Below are 15,454 nucleotides of genomic sequence, written 5' to 3'. Positions count from 1 at the left end.
AGGGGAATTAAACAATATATAATAAGAGTTAAATTTTCATAATTTTTTTTTTGTTTTTGTAGTAGTTCTTGTGAGTATATTATTATCTAAGAGGAAATATGAAAAGAGAAGAGATATAGAGAGGAAAAAAATAAATATAAGAGGGGGTTTATATTCATTTTATTTTATTTTTATTTTGTTTATTTTTGTTGCTGTTGTTGGAGATAGGATAAGGTAATACAATCTCCAAGCCATAGTAGCCTAAGAGATCTTTTAGACCTTTTGTTGTTTGTACATATGTGTTGTGTGTATATCAGAAAGAATGTAAGGCTGGCAATTTTAGACCTCTCATTTATCTTCCAAAATTGTTTCATCTTCCCATTCACTAGTCTTTTGGTTTATTTTAATAATAATAATAAAAGTTAAAAAGCAACATGTAAGATGGTTGGGATACCTCTGCTCTTAATATTTCAGATTTAAATATTGAGAAGTGTTTTACCATTTTATAAGTTTGTTCAACATAAATTCAAATTAGTTGGTGGATTGTGAATATTGGACAATTAATAAACAAAGTTAATTAAGGGAGTAGTAGATGGTTCAGTTAATTAGGAACTGGGTAGGATGGTTTGGGTACCTCCACTCTTAATATTTCAGGATTGAGAAGTGTTATACCGTCTTATAAGTCTGTTCAACATAAATTCTAATTAGTTGGTGGATTGTGAATATTGGACAATTAATAAACAAAGTTAATTAGGGGAGTGATGGATGGTTCAGTTAATTAGGGACGAGGTAGGATGGTTTGGGTACTCCACTCTTAATATTTCAGGTTTAGATATTGAGAAATGTTTTACCATTTGTTCAGCATAAACTCAAATTAGTTGGATAAGTGGATTGTGAATATCGTACAATTAATAAACAAAGTTAATTAGGGGAGTGGTGGATGGTTCATTTAATTAGGGATGGGGTAGGATGGTTTGGGTACTTCCTCTCTTAATATTTCAGATTTAAACCTTGAGAAATGTGTACCACCTAAGTGAGTTTGTCTAGCACAAATTTAAATTAGATAGGTAAGTGAATTGTGAATATCAGACAATTAATAAACAAAGTTGATTAAGGGAATGGTGGATGGTTTAGTTAATTAGGGACAGGTAAAATGGTTGAGATATTTCAGATTTAAATATTGAGAAATACTTTACCACCTTAGTGAGTATGTCAACACAAATTTAAATTAGTTGGATAAGTGGATGGTGAATATTGGACAATTAATAAACAAAGTTAAATAAGGGAGTGGTGGATGGTTCACATTAGTCCATTTTAAACAAAGGTATTGAATCTGAACCTTAATTTCACTCGATGACGTCAGAGCTATAATAAAAGTTACAGCTAGACTCAACATGCCATTTACAAGTCCATTTTAAAAATAATCACTAAGGGGTTTGGCGGAATAAATGGAATCTCCACCTTTTTTAATTAGAGATTTTGAAGGTCGAATTGTATAAATAAAATTTTCTTGATCGAAAGTGCTTTACCTTTTTTATAGTGTATTTGTTTGACAACCTATCTTGTAACAAAAAAAAATTATCAAAGGAAACAAGCGCTTTACCCACTTAATCAGCCAACATGAATTCAAATTAATCAAACAAATGGACTGCAGATACCAAATGATTAAACTAAAGTTAAGCAGAGTAGATGAGTGATGGGCGGTTCAGATTGGTCTATTTTTAATCTAAAGTATCAAGTTTGAACCTCTACAATAAAAAGTTTTTGATAGAAAGTATTTTACCTAATTGTTAAACTACAATAAAAATTACGAATTTGACTGAACTCAATAACTTTTTTGTATTAAGAAATATAAGAGTTTATTTTTTGTCATTAAAGGAGTTTAGAAGGAGCTAGATTCAAGAAAAAGTTAAAATAACTTGTTATCATGTTCAAACTATTTGTCTTTAATAATAATAAAAAAAAAGCAAATAGTTCCTTTTGGATTTAGTTTAGATGATAAGAGGTTTGTTTAAAACAACAAAGTAGATTTAAGGTTTAATTTAGTGCCACGTCTATAAAGATATTATATAGCTTTGAAGATGCATTAACAAGTTAGCACAAATAATGTTTTTAATTAATTTTTTTCAAATTATTATTTTAATCGATTTATATATACTCGACTAATTTAGATTCATATTGAATAAGTTTATTTTCTAAAATAAAACTTCTATATCAATTTCTTTTTGTTTATAGGGCTCGAATCTAATAAATTAAGTAGAAGTGAAAGACAAACATAATTTGGTTTTTCAAATCGACATGATTAACATGGCCAATGTTGGGCCTATATAGTTGATAGTCATTTTTTAGACCTAAATAGTCATTAGTTCAAAAGTAAAAAAAAAAATAGTTAATATTTGCAGATCATTATTTATATAATCATAGAATTTAGAATTAAAGAAAAGTGAAACTCCATTATAGTATTTTGAATGATATTCACGATATTATCGGATGGTAAAAATTTTACGGAGTGTTTTATTTGAATATTGTTATCTAATTTGTATTCAATTTTTAAAAGATTTTGCACGTTGGTTATTTATTTCCAATTGAAGCTTATATGGCTGAAATTTAAGCCTTTTTGTTTGAAGTTCAAATAAAAGTGGTTGAACTTCAATTATATATGTATGAATTTCAATCATAGTGTATATGAACTTCAAACAAAAAGTAATTTAAATTTAGGTAAAAATAACTTAATTTGGTCATATAAACTTTCAAACACATATTCTGAAGTTATTAGGAGGTGAATTGATTTGCAAATTTATAACACAACAAATTCCAAAGATTCATTGTAATTAGATTTATTTTTTTTGTTAGTTATATAGCATAGCATCTCTTAAGTTTCTAGCATCTATTTAGAATCTAAGAGGTGTAGAATTTGGCTATTGAATGCTATGCTTTTTAGGGCTTCATGTAATGTCACACTAGAGTCATGACTTTAAAGGGCAAGTACTATTTCCTTAAAATATTTTAAGTTTTCGCTTTGTTTTTTCATTCAGTGTCTGATGTTTTCACTAGAGATCGATTAATTTAAATTTATGTTGAATAGGACCTATTCGGAAGTAACGTTTGCTTATTAAAGATGATTTTATATCAGAAGTCAAAATCAGGATATATAATTAAAAGATGAATAGTTTCATTCATTGCACCACATCATTTGGTATTTGACATATTTTAAATTGCAACACATCCTGGATTGTAAATATTAGAAGCAAATGACAGAATTAGAGGTGTGACAAATAGATGGTTGATTGAATTATTACTTTAGACGAAGGGGTTTGGGGGGGGGGGGGGGGGGGGGGGTAAAATGAGCCGAAAAAATAATGGGTTGATGTCCAACCATACTCAAAAGTTAGTTAGACCGAAATTAATTGAATGAAAATGCCTAAATAATGAATTATAATTCAATTTGTTTAACTTCTATCTAGTTATAATCTATTTAATTACCAAACAAAACTAATAAAGCTTTTTTTCTTCTTTATAATGATTGTATATAATATATTAATCTTAAAAAGTTGTTTATTGAAATATTTAGAGAATATCTTTCACAAATCCATTCGAGATATACTTAATCCAAATATTTCAACTTTTATATAGATTGAGTTTCTAGAGATTAAGATGGAATGACTAAACTTTGATGACAAACTCAAAATTTGGTTAACTCACCCGATGTTCTAGAAATTCCTCAATTTTTTGTGGTGTAAAATTCATAGATCGACATTTTTTCGATAATATTAAAGGATCTAAAATTTTATGATAATAATTATTATTTCAAAACAAGATAAAAAAGTGATCAATATTGCTATATCTACCTTGTGTGAAATATTTTTAGATAATTTTTCTTTTTATATATAGTACTCTCTTATAATTATGATTTGACTACTAAAATAAAAAAATAAAATATGTGACCAAAGTACAGACAGACAAAATTAAATTGATTTTTTTTGTTTATGTTTTTGTTTTTGCTCTTGGCATGAAAAGCATAATATAACTGTTTTCCTTCATCAACTTTTTCGAAAAATATTTCTCATTTGAGGTTTGATATTTATATTAAAGTCTGAATAAACTATTTTCTTCGTCTCAAATTGTTACTATTATTTTAGAAGTTCAATATAAAATTATTTATTTTTCTATTTTATTCTTAGTACTAGTAACTGTTCTTGAAGTTTACAGTACTCTAATAGAGTGAATATTTAATGAAACTAGGTTATATCTTATGGCATAAATAATGATAAAATAATTGAAAATCCCTATTTAATATTTTTGTAAAAATATACTCCTAAAAGAGAAATATGACAGACAATTTGAAATCATTTTGTCTCAAATTATTTGAGTGGTTTTAAAAGTATTTAGTTTAATTATTTGTCATTTTAGAAGTTCAAGACAAAATCATTTCATTGACCTTTATTAGCTATATTTTTTAAGAATACAAATACTTCAATTGCGAAATTATATTATGATTAGTAAAATAGTTAAGAACCTTTCCCAATTAATATTTTTTTATAAGACGTATAAAAAATAATTACAACAAATAATTTGAGACGTGAAAATTAGAAACATCCATGAAAACTAGTAATGTGTTGCGTAACATATAATTTGATGGCCAAAAACATTCTATAATATAATGAAAGAAATTCATTATATTTTAAACTAAACCCTTTAGTTGTCGATATTAAATAATAGAAAAATACATTAAACTAAACCATACTCATTTTATAATCTCATAATTAAATTATGAAGCGTTCTTCAAAACCTGAACTCATGATTTTAGTTGCAACTGTGATACAAAAGTCTTGATTGATTAAATTTTTACTTTATTAAAGCTATAAGAGTTTTCTTCTCACAGATACGTTGATATTCTGAGGAAATAGCTTTCGATATATGGAAAAGAGTTATTTATGACACAACAAACTAAACACAGGACTCTAAACATCACTATAAAAAAATGCAATTACAAACAAAAAATTGGTTAGTAAATTGATCAAATCACTTGCATTTGATTGTCAATAGATTATCAAAGAACTTTAATCCATTACTAAAAGGCTCGTTGGTAATAGAGAATGAGAAATCAGTTCATTTACAATTTGCTCGACTAAACTTGGATTGATTTGAGTTAAATATATAACTCATTCATCTATTAGAAAACTTGTCAAAATATTAATAATTTATTTAATTTGATATGTCTGATATAATCATATTAAAGAAAAAAATCCACAAAATCAATAATTTTGTTTTAGTTAGAGTTGGGGGTGCTTGGTTATGTCTGATTGTTTACCCATCTTAATTCAATTCAATTCATTATGGAGTTATTCTTTCAATAAGTCATTTTTTTAATATAAATAAATCTATTTGAATCCGTTCAAATTCAACTTAATTTAATTGAACAATTACTGAAAATTCGAACGTGGTATGAATTTCATTACTACTATTACATATGTTATTTTTGGGGGTGAAAAACTTAAATGTACAATTTAAGCACCTAAATAATCCTTATATAACAATAATTTAACTTTTCACCTATATATCAACAGTTTTTTTACAAAAACAAAATAAATAAGAAATAAATTGGTATAAATAATACAACAATACACGTTCCTATATTAAATAAGATTTCATTTCTTATTTTTCTCTTATTTTGTTATTTACCTTCCACAAATCTCTCAATAATTAATCCCTCAATATTTTTATTTCCTTATTTTCTTCCCCTTTTCTAATCTTCTTCTTAAAATACTAATTAAACTGATTCTCTTTTTCTCTCCACCCTTTTTTTTCTAAACTCTCTTCACTCGTCTCTTTCTCCTTTTTTTTTTCTTTTTATATACCTCATTTTATTTTCTGAAAAATTTATTTGTTTTTCTTTAGTTCTCTCCCTTCAATTTTTTTGTTTAAATCTTTTTTTACACCAATGTCGTTGGAACATATAACCAATAATAAATTTATCATCAATGTATGGATTTATATATTTTAATTTATTTGGTTAAAATTTGGTATAATTCATTCATTATGGTAAAATTAAATTAGATTTATTTGAATTTGACACCAAAGTTAAATCATATTGTACACCATGTAAATTAATTTAATGATACTAAAAAATTGATATATACTTGATTAGATTATGGTATTACGTATTATAGGGTTGTAACATAACTAAAATCAACTTTGCCATCAATTATAAATCAATATCTTTTATAGTTCTAAACCAGCATATCACCAAAAAATTAGTCATACCTTACATCAAAGTATATATATACTATAACATATTGCAACTTTAAATCAACAAATTACCATTATTTTTTAACCAACAAATCCACCAATTATTTTTTGTTGTTATTGTTATTAAAATTTGAACTTGACACAAAGGTTACACCACATTGTACACCATGTAAATTAATTTGATGATTCTAAAAAGTTGGTATATAGTTGATTAGATTATGGTGTTATGCATTGCAGGTTTGGAACATATAACTAAAATCAACATTACCATCAATTAAAAATCAATTTCTTTTATTATTCTATATCGATATATCGCCAAAAAATTAATCACACCATCCATTAAATTGAAATCAACAAATTACCAATATTTTAACTATACCATCCATCAAAATATATACACTAAAACATATTACAGTTAATAACCAACAAATCACCAATTATTGTACCGGATCAGCTACCAAAGTATATTCCTTAATACATATCACTATTTAAAATATCATATCATCAATAATTGTACTAAATCGACCACCATCCATCAAATTGAAATCAACAAATTATCAATATTTTAACTATACCATCCATCAAAATATATACACAAAAACATATTACGATTAATAACCAACAAATCACCAATTATTATACCGGATCAGCTACCAAAGTATATTCCTTAACACATATCACTATTTAAAATAACATATCATCAATAATTGTATCAAATCGACCACCAAAGTGCACACAAAAAAATGTGTTTAAAAATTTTTCCGATAATTTATGGACCACATGATACAAATCATATTAACTATGATAATGCGGATCTTCTTCAAATTAAGAGTTGTAATTTTTATTTTGAACAAACAATCGGGCTCTTGACATCGATATAAGCCTTCATTAAATGAGGACTCTTTCCGGGAGCATTATCAAAAGCAACTTTCTTACTCATAATCGATTTATTCAAAGAGTAAAAAAAATTGTGTTGTAAGAGATCATTTTTAAAAGAAACAAAGAGAAATATTTTCAAGGAGTTTCAAAACATTTTCTTGAAAAAAATGTGTGCAGCAATGCATTTACCAAGGAAAAAAAAAGTACATCAATGATATTTCTTCCGTGTAAGGTTAACATGAAAGAGAAAGTAAGATATTTATTAAAGAAAACGTATACAAATATAATTGTGGTTGAGATTCTAAAAATTAATTAAAATAAAAGATAAAATATGACTCCCAAAAATTTAGTCCACTAACCAATAAAATAGGACATAAAATCGTGTAGATTTTTAATTTATAATAAAATGTCATATTTGTAATTAAAATGTTAATGTTGTAAATAAAAAAACTAAAACAATATTAGGTAAATTAAGGTCTTAAATAGTATATTCTTGTAATTTTTCCTATTTCTATTTTTGGTGTTTAATTTTCTATTTTATAATATGGTAGAAATTTCAAAAAGATGTAACTAAAAATGTTCCCCCATTTTGTGCATAATATAATGTCAAGATGTGACTAGTAATCATATGTCACGATCCAAACTCCAAAAATAGTGATACACTTAACGGACTTCTATGGTTATATTTTCTTTCGTTTAAAAATACTTATCGTTTTGATTAAAAATATTTGTCTCAAAATAATTGTTATTTTAGAAATTTCATTTTAATTTATGTGGTATCTTTTAAATTTTGAGATTTAAACAGGTCTATCTTTGATCGTATTTTTTTCATATATATATATAAATATTTTCAATTGTCAATTATTGTGACTTATAGTACTTTTTATTTAGTTTTCAAATATATAGATTTTATTTCAAAAAATTCAAAGATTTCACATCCAAATTTACGGTTAAATTAAAACTGCTTTAACTCTCGAATTCGAACTATCCTACATGACATAATTTTTTTTTCTTCTCATTCTATGTTTTTTACCCATAAAATAAATATTCATTGAAGAGAGATTATATCTTAAGATATAAATAAGGATAAAATAGTCAAAAATCCTCCTAATCAATATTTTCTAACGAGCGCATAAATAAAAAATAAGATAAATATATTTTGAGACAAAAATAATATCTCATCATCTTAGTTACAACTCTCTAATGCTAATCCAAGTCCTAACACTAGAATCCTCTAAAAATCCTTAAGAAAATTTAAGAGCACCAAAAAGGGACTGATCCGACCCGACCTGATATGATAAAGCTTGAATGGTAAAATAAAAGGTAAATTCTTTAGGCTACATGTAAATATTGTGATGGATTGAGATTATAAATGGCGTTTGTGTCATGATCCAAAAATTGAGGTCATGATGGCACACACCCGAGAACTCTAAATTGGCGTGTAAGCCGAAAGAAAACACAAAAATTATCTTGTTCCACATATTCCCTCTTCCTTATTTCTTAGAGGCTCCGTAGATAGAGTATTGAACTATATTTGGTCTTTCACTCAATCATGTTTTGCTAAGAAAACAAGTCGTGAAGTAGTTGATGGTAATGACTGATAGTAATAATATATCAACTTAGAAGATATGGTAATAACTTGATTGAAAATAAAATAATTTGTGCTTTTCTAAAAAAAGGATAAAAATATAAAACGCTTTCATTCTTCAATTTTCTTAGAGAAAGAAAATATCACAAAGAGACACAATGGTACTATTAAAAATGCTGCAATTTTCAGTAAATCTTCATTATCCTTTGAGATCACTCCAATTCTTGACCAATCTCCACTATACCTGAAATATTGTTAAGTTAAAAATATGAGAAAAAATAAAAAAGAGGAAAAGTTACACCAATTGGCCGCTTGATAAAAAATATTTATAATTTCTAGCTAATATACATGATATTTACATTTATTATATGCATATTTTATATATAAACTATATTTTTTTAAGTGAACGGCTATCTATATCAATTTTCCATAAAAATGACAACAAAGAGGGTTTATTGTAGCAACTTGAAATGTAGGTGAAACATATTGATCCGACTAATTAGAATTCATGTCTTGCCAGAGTCGTCACTTCAAGAAAATCTGAAATTATCTATAAACTTAGTTGCTAATTATCGCTAAATAGAATTAATAACGAATTTTGTTATTTAGTTGTCAAATTTGTCAGTCGCTAATTCCTGATTTTCTTAATAGGGTTGAGGGAAACCCCTCCGCACTAAAAATTTCTCCGATCTCCATTCCCAAACTCAAACTCAAAATCTCTATTTACGCTAGTGTGATAAAATGTATTCTAAGATTTGAATAGATATAAATAAACAAATATTATAAATTAGGAAAATTTACCCTGCATCAATGAACCCCAAAGCAAAAACTCCAACAACAGCTTGAATAAGAAAATTTCTTGGAATTTTCAATGATGAAATTGCGTTTTCTTCAACTTTTGATTTCTCAGAAAATTCTCTCTTTTTTGCAAATGAAATTGTTGAATGTTTAGTACTCAATCTTCTTTTTCTATATTTCAAAAAAATATAAGAAAAATTGGTAGATGAAGAATAGCAATTGATAAAATTTTGTGTGATCAACATTTTCTTATCACATCCAAAAAAAAATTAAAAAAATTGAAACAAGTTATGCTATCTATCTATCTACATCTTATTATATGTGTGGTTGTTATTGAGAGGAAAGGCAAAAGATAATTTAGGTCATTTTCACTAGATAATAATAATGAAATATCCTTTTCAATTGAATTCTTGTGGTTGTTTTCAAAAATCGTATAACAGTCACACTCTTTAATAACATTTTATTGTGATGATCAAGGTTTTTTGTGTTTTAAAATTAATTTTAAGTCTTGTGATATATTATTATATGTTCGAAATGTAGAATCTAAAAAACATTGTGGTAAAAGAACGACATTATTATAATAAAAAGATTTGATTGTATTGCAAGAGTGGTCTTAGGTTTATAAAATGAATTAAAGTCTTAATAAACTGGCTAAAAGAGCGTATGTCTTACCTAAGTTTCTTACACGACAGTATCTCTCAATCCTTCGTGGGATAGAATACCCCCAACAACTTCACTCTAGAGGAACCTCATATTCTTAAACAAGAAGATCAGACTACGATTGCACTTGTTTTAGTTTTTATACAAAAAGTTATAAATAAAATCGTTATTTTACTTGAAATACTCTTGAAATTAATATTTCCATATCTCACAAGTATATTTCAAAATATAGAAGTATAGAAATATTTTTCTAAAAAGGGATTTATTATCATCCACTCATTTTAACAACATTTTTGTGGCCTCAAAATGGCTATGCACTTTTCCAACTTTCATTTTTGTCTTACTAAAAGACTCTTCTAGTAAATATATTGGGTTTTTTTTAATTTATCACCAAAAAATATTTGGTACATCTTTTACCACAATTCACAATATATCTAAACTAAACCCCACATGTTTCTTTGCCACCATTTTATGTTCTAAGAATAGCTTTACTGATTTTTATTAGTTTTGTGATCATGATTCAAATTTCAAATTTTCCTATAACAAACCACTTCATATACCTCTAATTTTGCAATCATTTTCGAGCACTATATTTATGTCATATTTAAATAAATTTGATTGCGTTGGGGTGACATCTGCGTACACAATACTCTCTCCAGATTCCATTTATGAACAAATCTACGACAAAGAAACACATACATTGAATATAAGTCGTGGAAATGCTGATTTTAATCCTTTGTTTTTTAAACTGGATCCATGTTCTTACGCGAGGGAGATGTCCTTTGGGCAAACACGTTAGGGCTTTAAGATTCCTGACTTGTCTCACTCTAAGCCTTTGACCCGTTTGACATTGATTCAATAATAATACTCGACATGGACTACATTCTTTGAGCGCGAACACGTTAGACCTTTATGAGAAAAAAATTGAGATTTTGCAATATGGTAAATATTTTGATTTTTTCCTAATTGGATTTTAATTGTGAATATAGAGTTTAATTAGTGATAGAGTACTAATTTAATTAATTTGTTATTCAAGATGTGCATTTTCCACGTACTTATCAAGTAGATACAACATTAATTAGGGACGAAATTTTTATTTTACATGATAAAGTATAATAATTATTAACAACTATTTTTGCAAATTTATTAGTTACGACTTATGTAGACGTAAGAAATTACAGTATAACATCAGCAAAAATAAGAATATCTACGTGTAAACCTCAAAAAAATATATCGAATTTATAATCTTAAAAATAAGGTAGATTGTGTATTACGTACAAAGTGACCTAATTGAGTATAAATTATAGTGATTAGAGGTCTCAGGTATGAGACCATATATGAAATTGCCTTTGTTAAGAAATACTTTACCTGTAATATGAAATTTTCTAACACAAATTCAAATTTATTGGAGAGCGATTTTGATTTAGTCGGGCTCAGTACAACTATCGGACATCAAATGAAAAAAATAAAACAACACTAACGATATATAATTTTTTTAAATAAACAAAAGAATTACTATAATATCCAAGGTTATGCACTAAGGGATTACGATAACTTTTTAGGGATAATATAAATATAATATATAATATAAAATTGTGTCTTCTTCTTTTTTTGCTATATAATATAAAAATGCTCTATTAGATTGTGGGTAGGTAATAATTTTTACTTTCCTTAGAAGGAATTTTAAGAGTTTTATCAAATGAAATATTTTATTTTCTAGTAAAATGAGTATTAATTACAATTTTCTTGAGTTTATTTGAAAAAAATAATAATAGAAATCACATTCTGTTACACATTGTTTGGATGGTTGTTACTTATTGTATTGTAGTTTTGTTAATATAATTAACACCATGTTTGTTTTGTTAGAATGAATAGAAATCACAGTATGTTAAACATTGTTAGAATTGTATCGTTTAAATTCATCGTTAGGTAAGGACATCAGATCTTGTTTTGTGTAACAATTGATTTGATAGATCGCGTCGTTACCTCAATATTTTATTTTCATTTGTCTTTATATACTACTTAGCAATCTTATTTTATTATTTACCCTACATTTTTAAAGTATTTATCCCATCGCCTACTTTGTTGACAGATTTATCATTCAAATGATTGATGCATGACATTACATAACGAGAGAAAACAATACAATTTATCCAAGCACTGTATTCAATAATACAATATAATACATTACGGAATAATATGTAACAATCATCTAAACAAAGTGTTAGTGTCCTTGAGACAACGGATGTGATTGTACGTACTTCGTCTATTTCATTGAATACATATTAAATTTCACCAATATAGATTTCAGATATTCTTATCGTCTACCAAAGCTTAGGCAAATAAACAAAAATCATCTAGTATATATTTTTTTTGTTTCTATTGAAATTTGAACCATGTAAAATATGATCATTGATACTTTTGATTTTTGCGAAAGAACAACTTTACAAGAGCAGTTTTGTAAAAATAATAAACATCCTCATTTAACTCATGGGAAGAAATTAAATGAAAAATAGTTTAATTTCCAACTATAATCTCAATTTATTTATTTTTGGTTATCATAATATATGCATCATAACAAAATACATATTAGCGATTATTTAAAAAGCTTCTTATATGCCCCTTCCTCATGCCTAACTATATGCTTGCCAGCCTTTCTCATCAATGACCTGCATTCACATCGAAAACGTTAAACATATAATACATGGTGATAAAAATATTTTATTTTATTTTTTAAAAAAAAAGATCAAGAGGGATGTCTACTTTGGTACATTTTTTTGGAAATATTGATGTGATTTCTTGTGTAAATGATGATGAAAATGTATGGATTTTCACATCATTGCAACGAACTTCCAATTTATTCCACCTGTAAATTCCATTTATGTCCACTCTGAAAAATCCATATCCACTAGTAGTACTCATTTCTTTAGCCACATCATCGCCCTTTATCTCGATGACTGAATTATGAAAATGCATTTGTATTGGGGTACGTTCTCCTTTCTGTTGATGATAAAGTTCTAATGTATTTGCCCAGAGAATATTTCCTTTGTAGGAAATTGAAACGACTACACTTTTGTATTCAACTTCACGAGGGTCAAGATTCTCGACGATGAAGTTGATAGTCAAGTTATGAGCAGAAAGGGATGTATAATGAGTTGATGATGATGAAGAAATATCAATTTTAGAAGTTGTGATTGCTTCAATTGAAATTTGTGGATGATTTGTAGCTGAACAACTAATCAAATAAATTACAAAACATGTGAATGAAATAAACATAAAAAAGTTTAGAAATTGACAACATAAACTCATATTAGAATTTTTAACTTTGGATGGCTTCTTGATTTGTTTTTCATTAAAGACCACAATGTGACTATTATTATCACAAGGTTCTATTAATGCTATCTTCATATTGCTAAACTTTAATTTGGTGAGGAAAATAAACAATCAAAATAGTGTCTTAAATAAAGGAGAAAAGTTACTTTGGGTAAGGAAAAGATCAAATTAGTCCCTTAAATAAAGGGTTAAGTCACCTTTAATTTCTACGTTATTTCATCGAGTATTTAGTATCTGCTAATTTAAAGCCTGATTAATTTTGATTCATATCAAGATGTATGACTTTGAAGTAAAACAAGGCAATGTGTACGGATCCCGATTTTGATGCCATCATTTAACTTGTGCATGCCTTTTTTTTTGTTTTGAACGTATATACTACTTTGGACAGCTTCAAACATACATTGTCCAAAAAATTTGTATGTCGAAAGTTCAATCATTTTTGCATGAATTTCAACCACATATATTTAAAATTCGGTCATTTATCATAATCTACAGACTACAATTATATTTTAAATTACATCATTATTATAGCTATGTAATTTCATCCAAAAAATTAATAAGAAACCAAAAGTTTTTTTTTTTTCCCCGTAAAATAGTCCTCCATTAGGTTCAATTTGTTTTTATTTATATTTATCTAGGACATTAAATTATTGTACATTATATTAATTCAGGGAGTAATTTCCCTAGATAGTCACCCATGTTTGGAAAATTACCTAGAAATATCACTTATGTTTGTTTTAGGACTACAATATCACCCAATTTTACCTATTTTAAAAAAAAAATATTTGACACAATAAATACATTATCTCTTTCCTACTAGGATGCCATGTCACATTATTCCTTTTTTTTTTATTATTAACAATTTTTTAAAAAAATTTAGACAATCCATATATTATATCCAATAAAAAAAAATTACATAATGAACTCTAATATGAGCTCCTCTGATTCTTCAAGAAAATATGTGGTTTCTCCGGTTCTTCAAGGAATAAATTAACGAATTTTCATAAGGAACTGTTGACCAAAGAAATCGCCACGAGGTAAAATTCAAGTTTTCTTCTGATTCTTTTATTTTTGAAGTGTAAATTGTGAAATAATTTGAATACTTAACATGATATTGGAGTAATTTTCTTAAAATTTAGGGGTTTTTTGCTTGCTTGTTTTTGAATCAGATATTTCTATTGTTTAAATCTGCCTAAGCTTTGAACAAATGTTTATAGTTTGTGTAAAAATCTTTTTTTTACCATGAACAAGAAACCTTTGATTTTTACCGTGAACAAGCAACAAATATTTATAATTTGTGTAAAAATCAATGTTTCTAATATCTAGTTTATCTCTAAATATCCAACAAAATTAATTGTTTCTTCATCAGCTTCAAGTAACTAGTTTAATTTTTTCCTCGACAACAAGACTAAATTTTTGTATGGATATAACGGCAAATACTCGTAAATGAAGCATAGGATAAAGATTTTCTCTATAAAATTGAAGTAACTAGATTTTCATAGAGAATGGATTAATGCTCTTTTATAGATACATTAAACAAGATGTCATTTAAAGAATTAAAAAAATATTATTAATAAATTAAAAAATGTGACATGGCATCCTAGTAGGAGAGAGATAATGTATTTTTTGTGTCAAGTATATTTTGAGGAAAATAGGCAAAGTTAGATGATATTATAGTCCTAAAACAAACATAAGTGATATTTCTAGGTAATTTCCCAAACATGGGTGACTATCTAGGAAAATTACTCTTAATTCAGGATATATATGCAATTGCAAATCCTTTTTACTGTTAAATAATTACTCTCTCCATTCACTTTTAATTGTCATGATTTCTTTTTTTAGAGGCAAACTATAAGAACTTTGACTGCAATTTTATGATTATAATTTTTCATCATATTGATATGCTAAAAATTACAATTTATAGTACTTTTCGTATAGTTTTTGAATATCCAATTTTTTTGTTTAAAA

The 15,454-nt window shown here is 26.5% G+C and overlaps 1 long non-coding RNA gene across 1 annotated transcript; it reads right to left on the bottom strand.

Annotated features, from left to right (window-relative positions):
• Positions 1-8,797: 8,797 nt before the first annotated feature.
• Positions 8,798-9,756, bottom strand: LOC125824398 (uncharacterized). The gene is made up of 2 exons (XR_007442770.1): positions 9,497-9,756; positions 8,798-8,939 (listed from the first exon to the last, which is right to left on the bottom strand). It is a non-coding gene; the product is annotated as an uncharacterized LOC125824398 (long non-coding RNA).
• Positions 9,757-15,454: the final 5,698 nt, after the last annotated feature.

The sequence above is a fragment of the Solanum verrucosum genome, unplaced genomic scaffold, assembly GCF_900185275.1.
Source record: "Solanum verrucosum unplaced genomic scaffold, falcon-dt-bn FXZP01000022.1, whole genome shotgun sequence".
NCBI classification, from domain to species: Eukaryota; Viridiplantae; Streptophyta; class Magnoliopsida; order Solanales; family Solanaceae; genus Solanum; species Solanum verrucosum.
The sequence above is the reverse complement of the archived record's forward strand: the minus strand, read 5'-3'. Positions and strand labels throughout refer to the sequence as shown.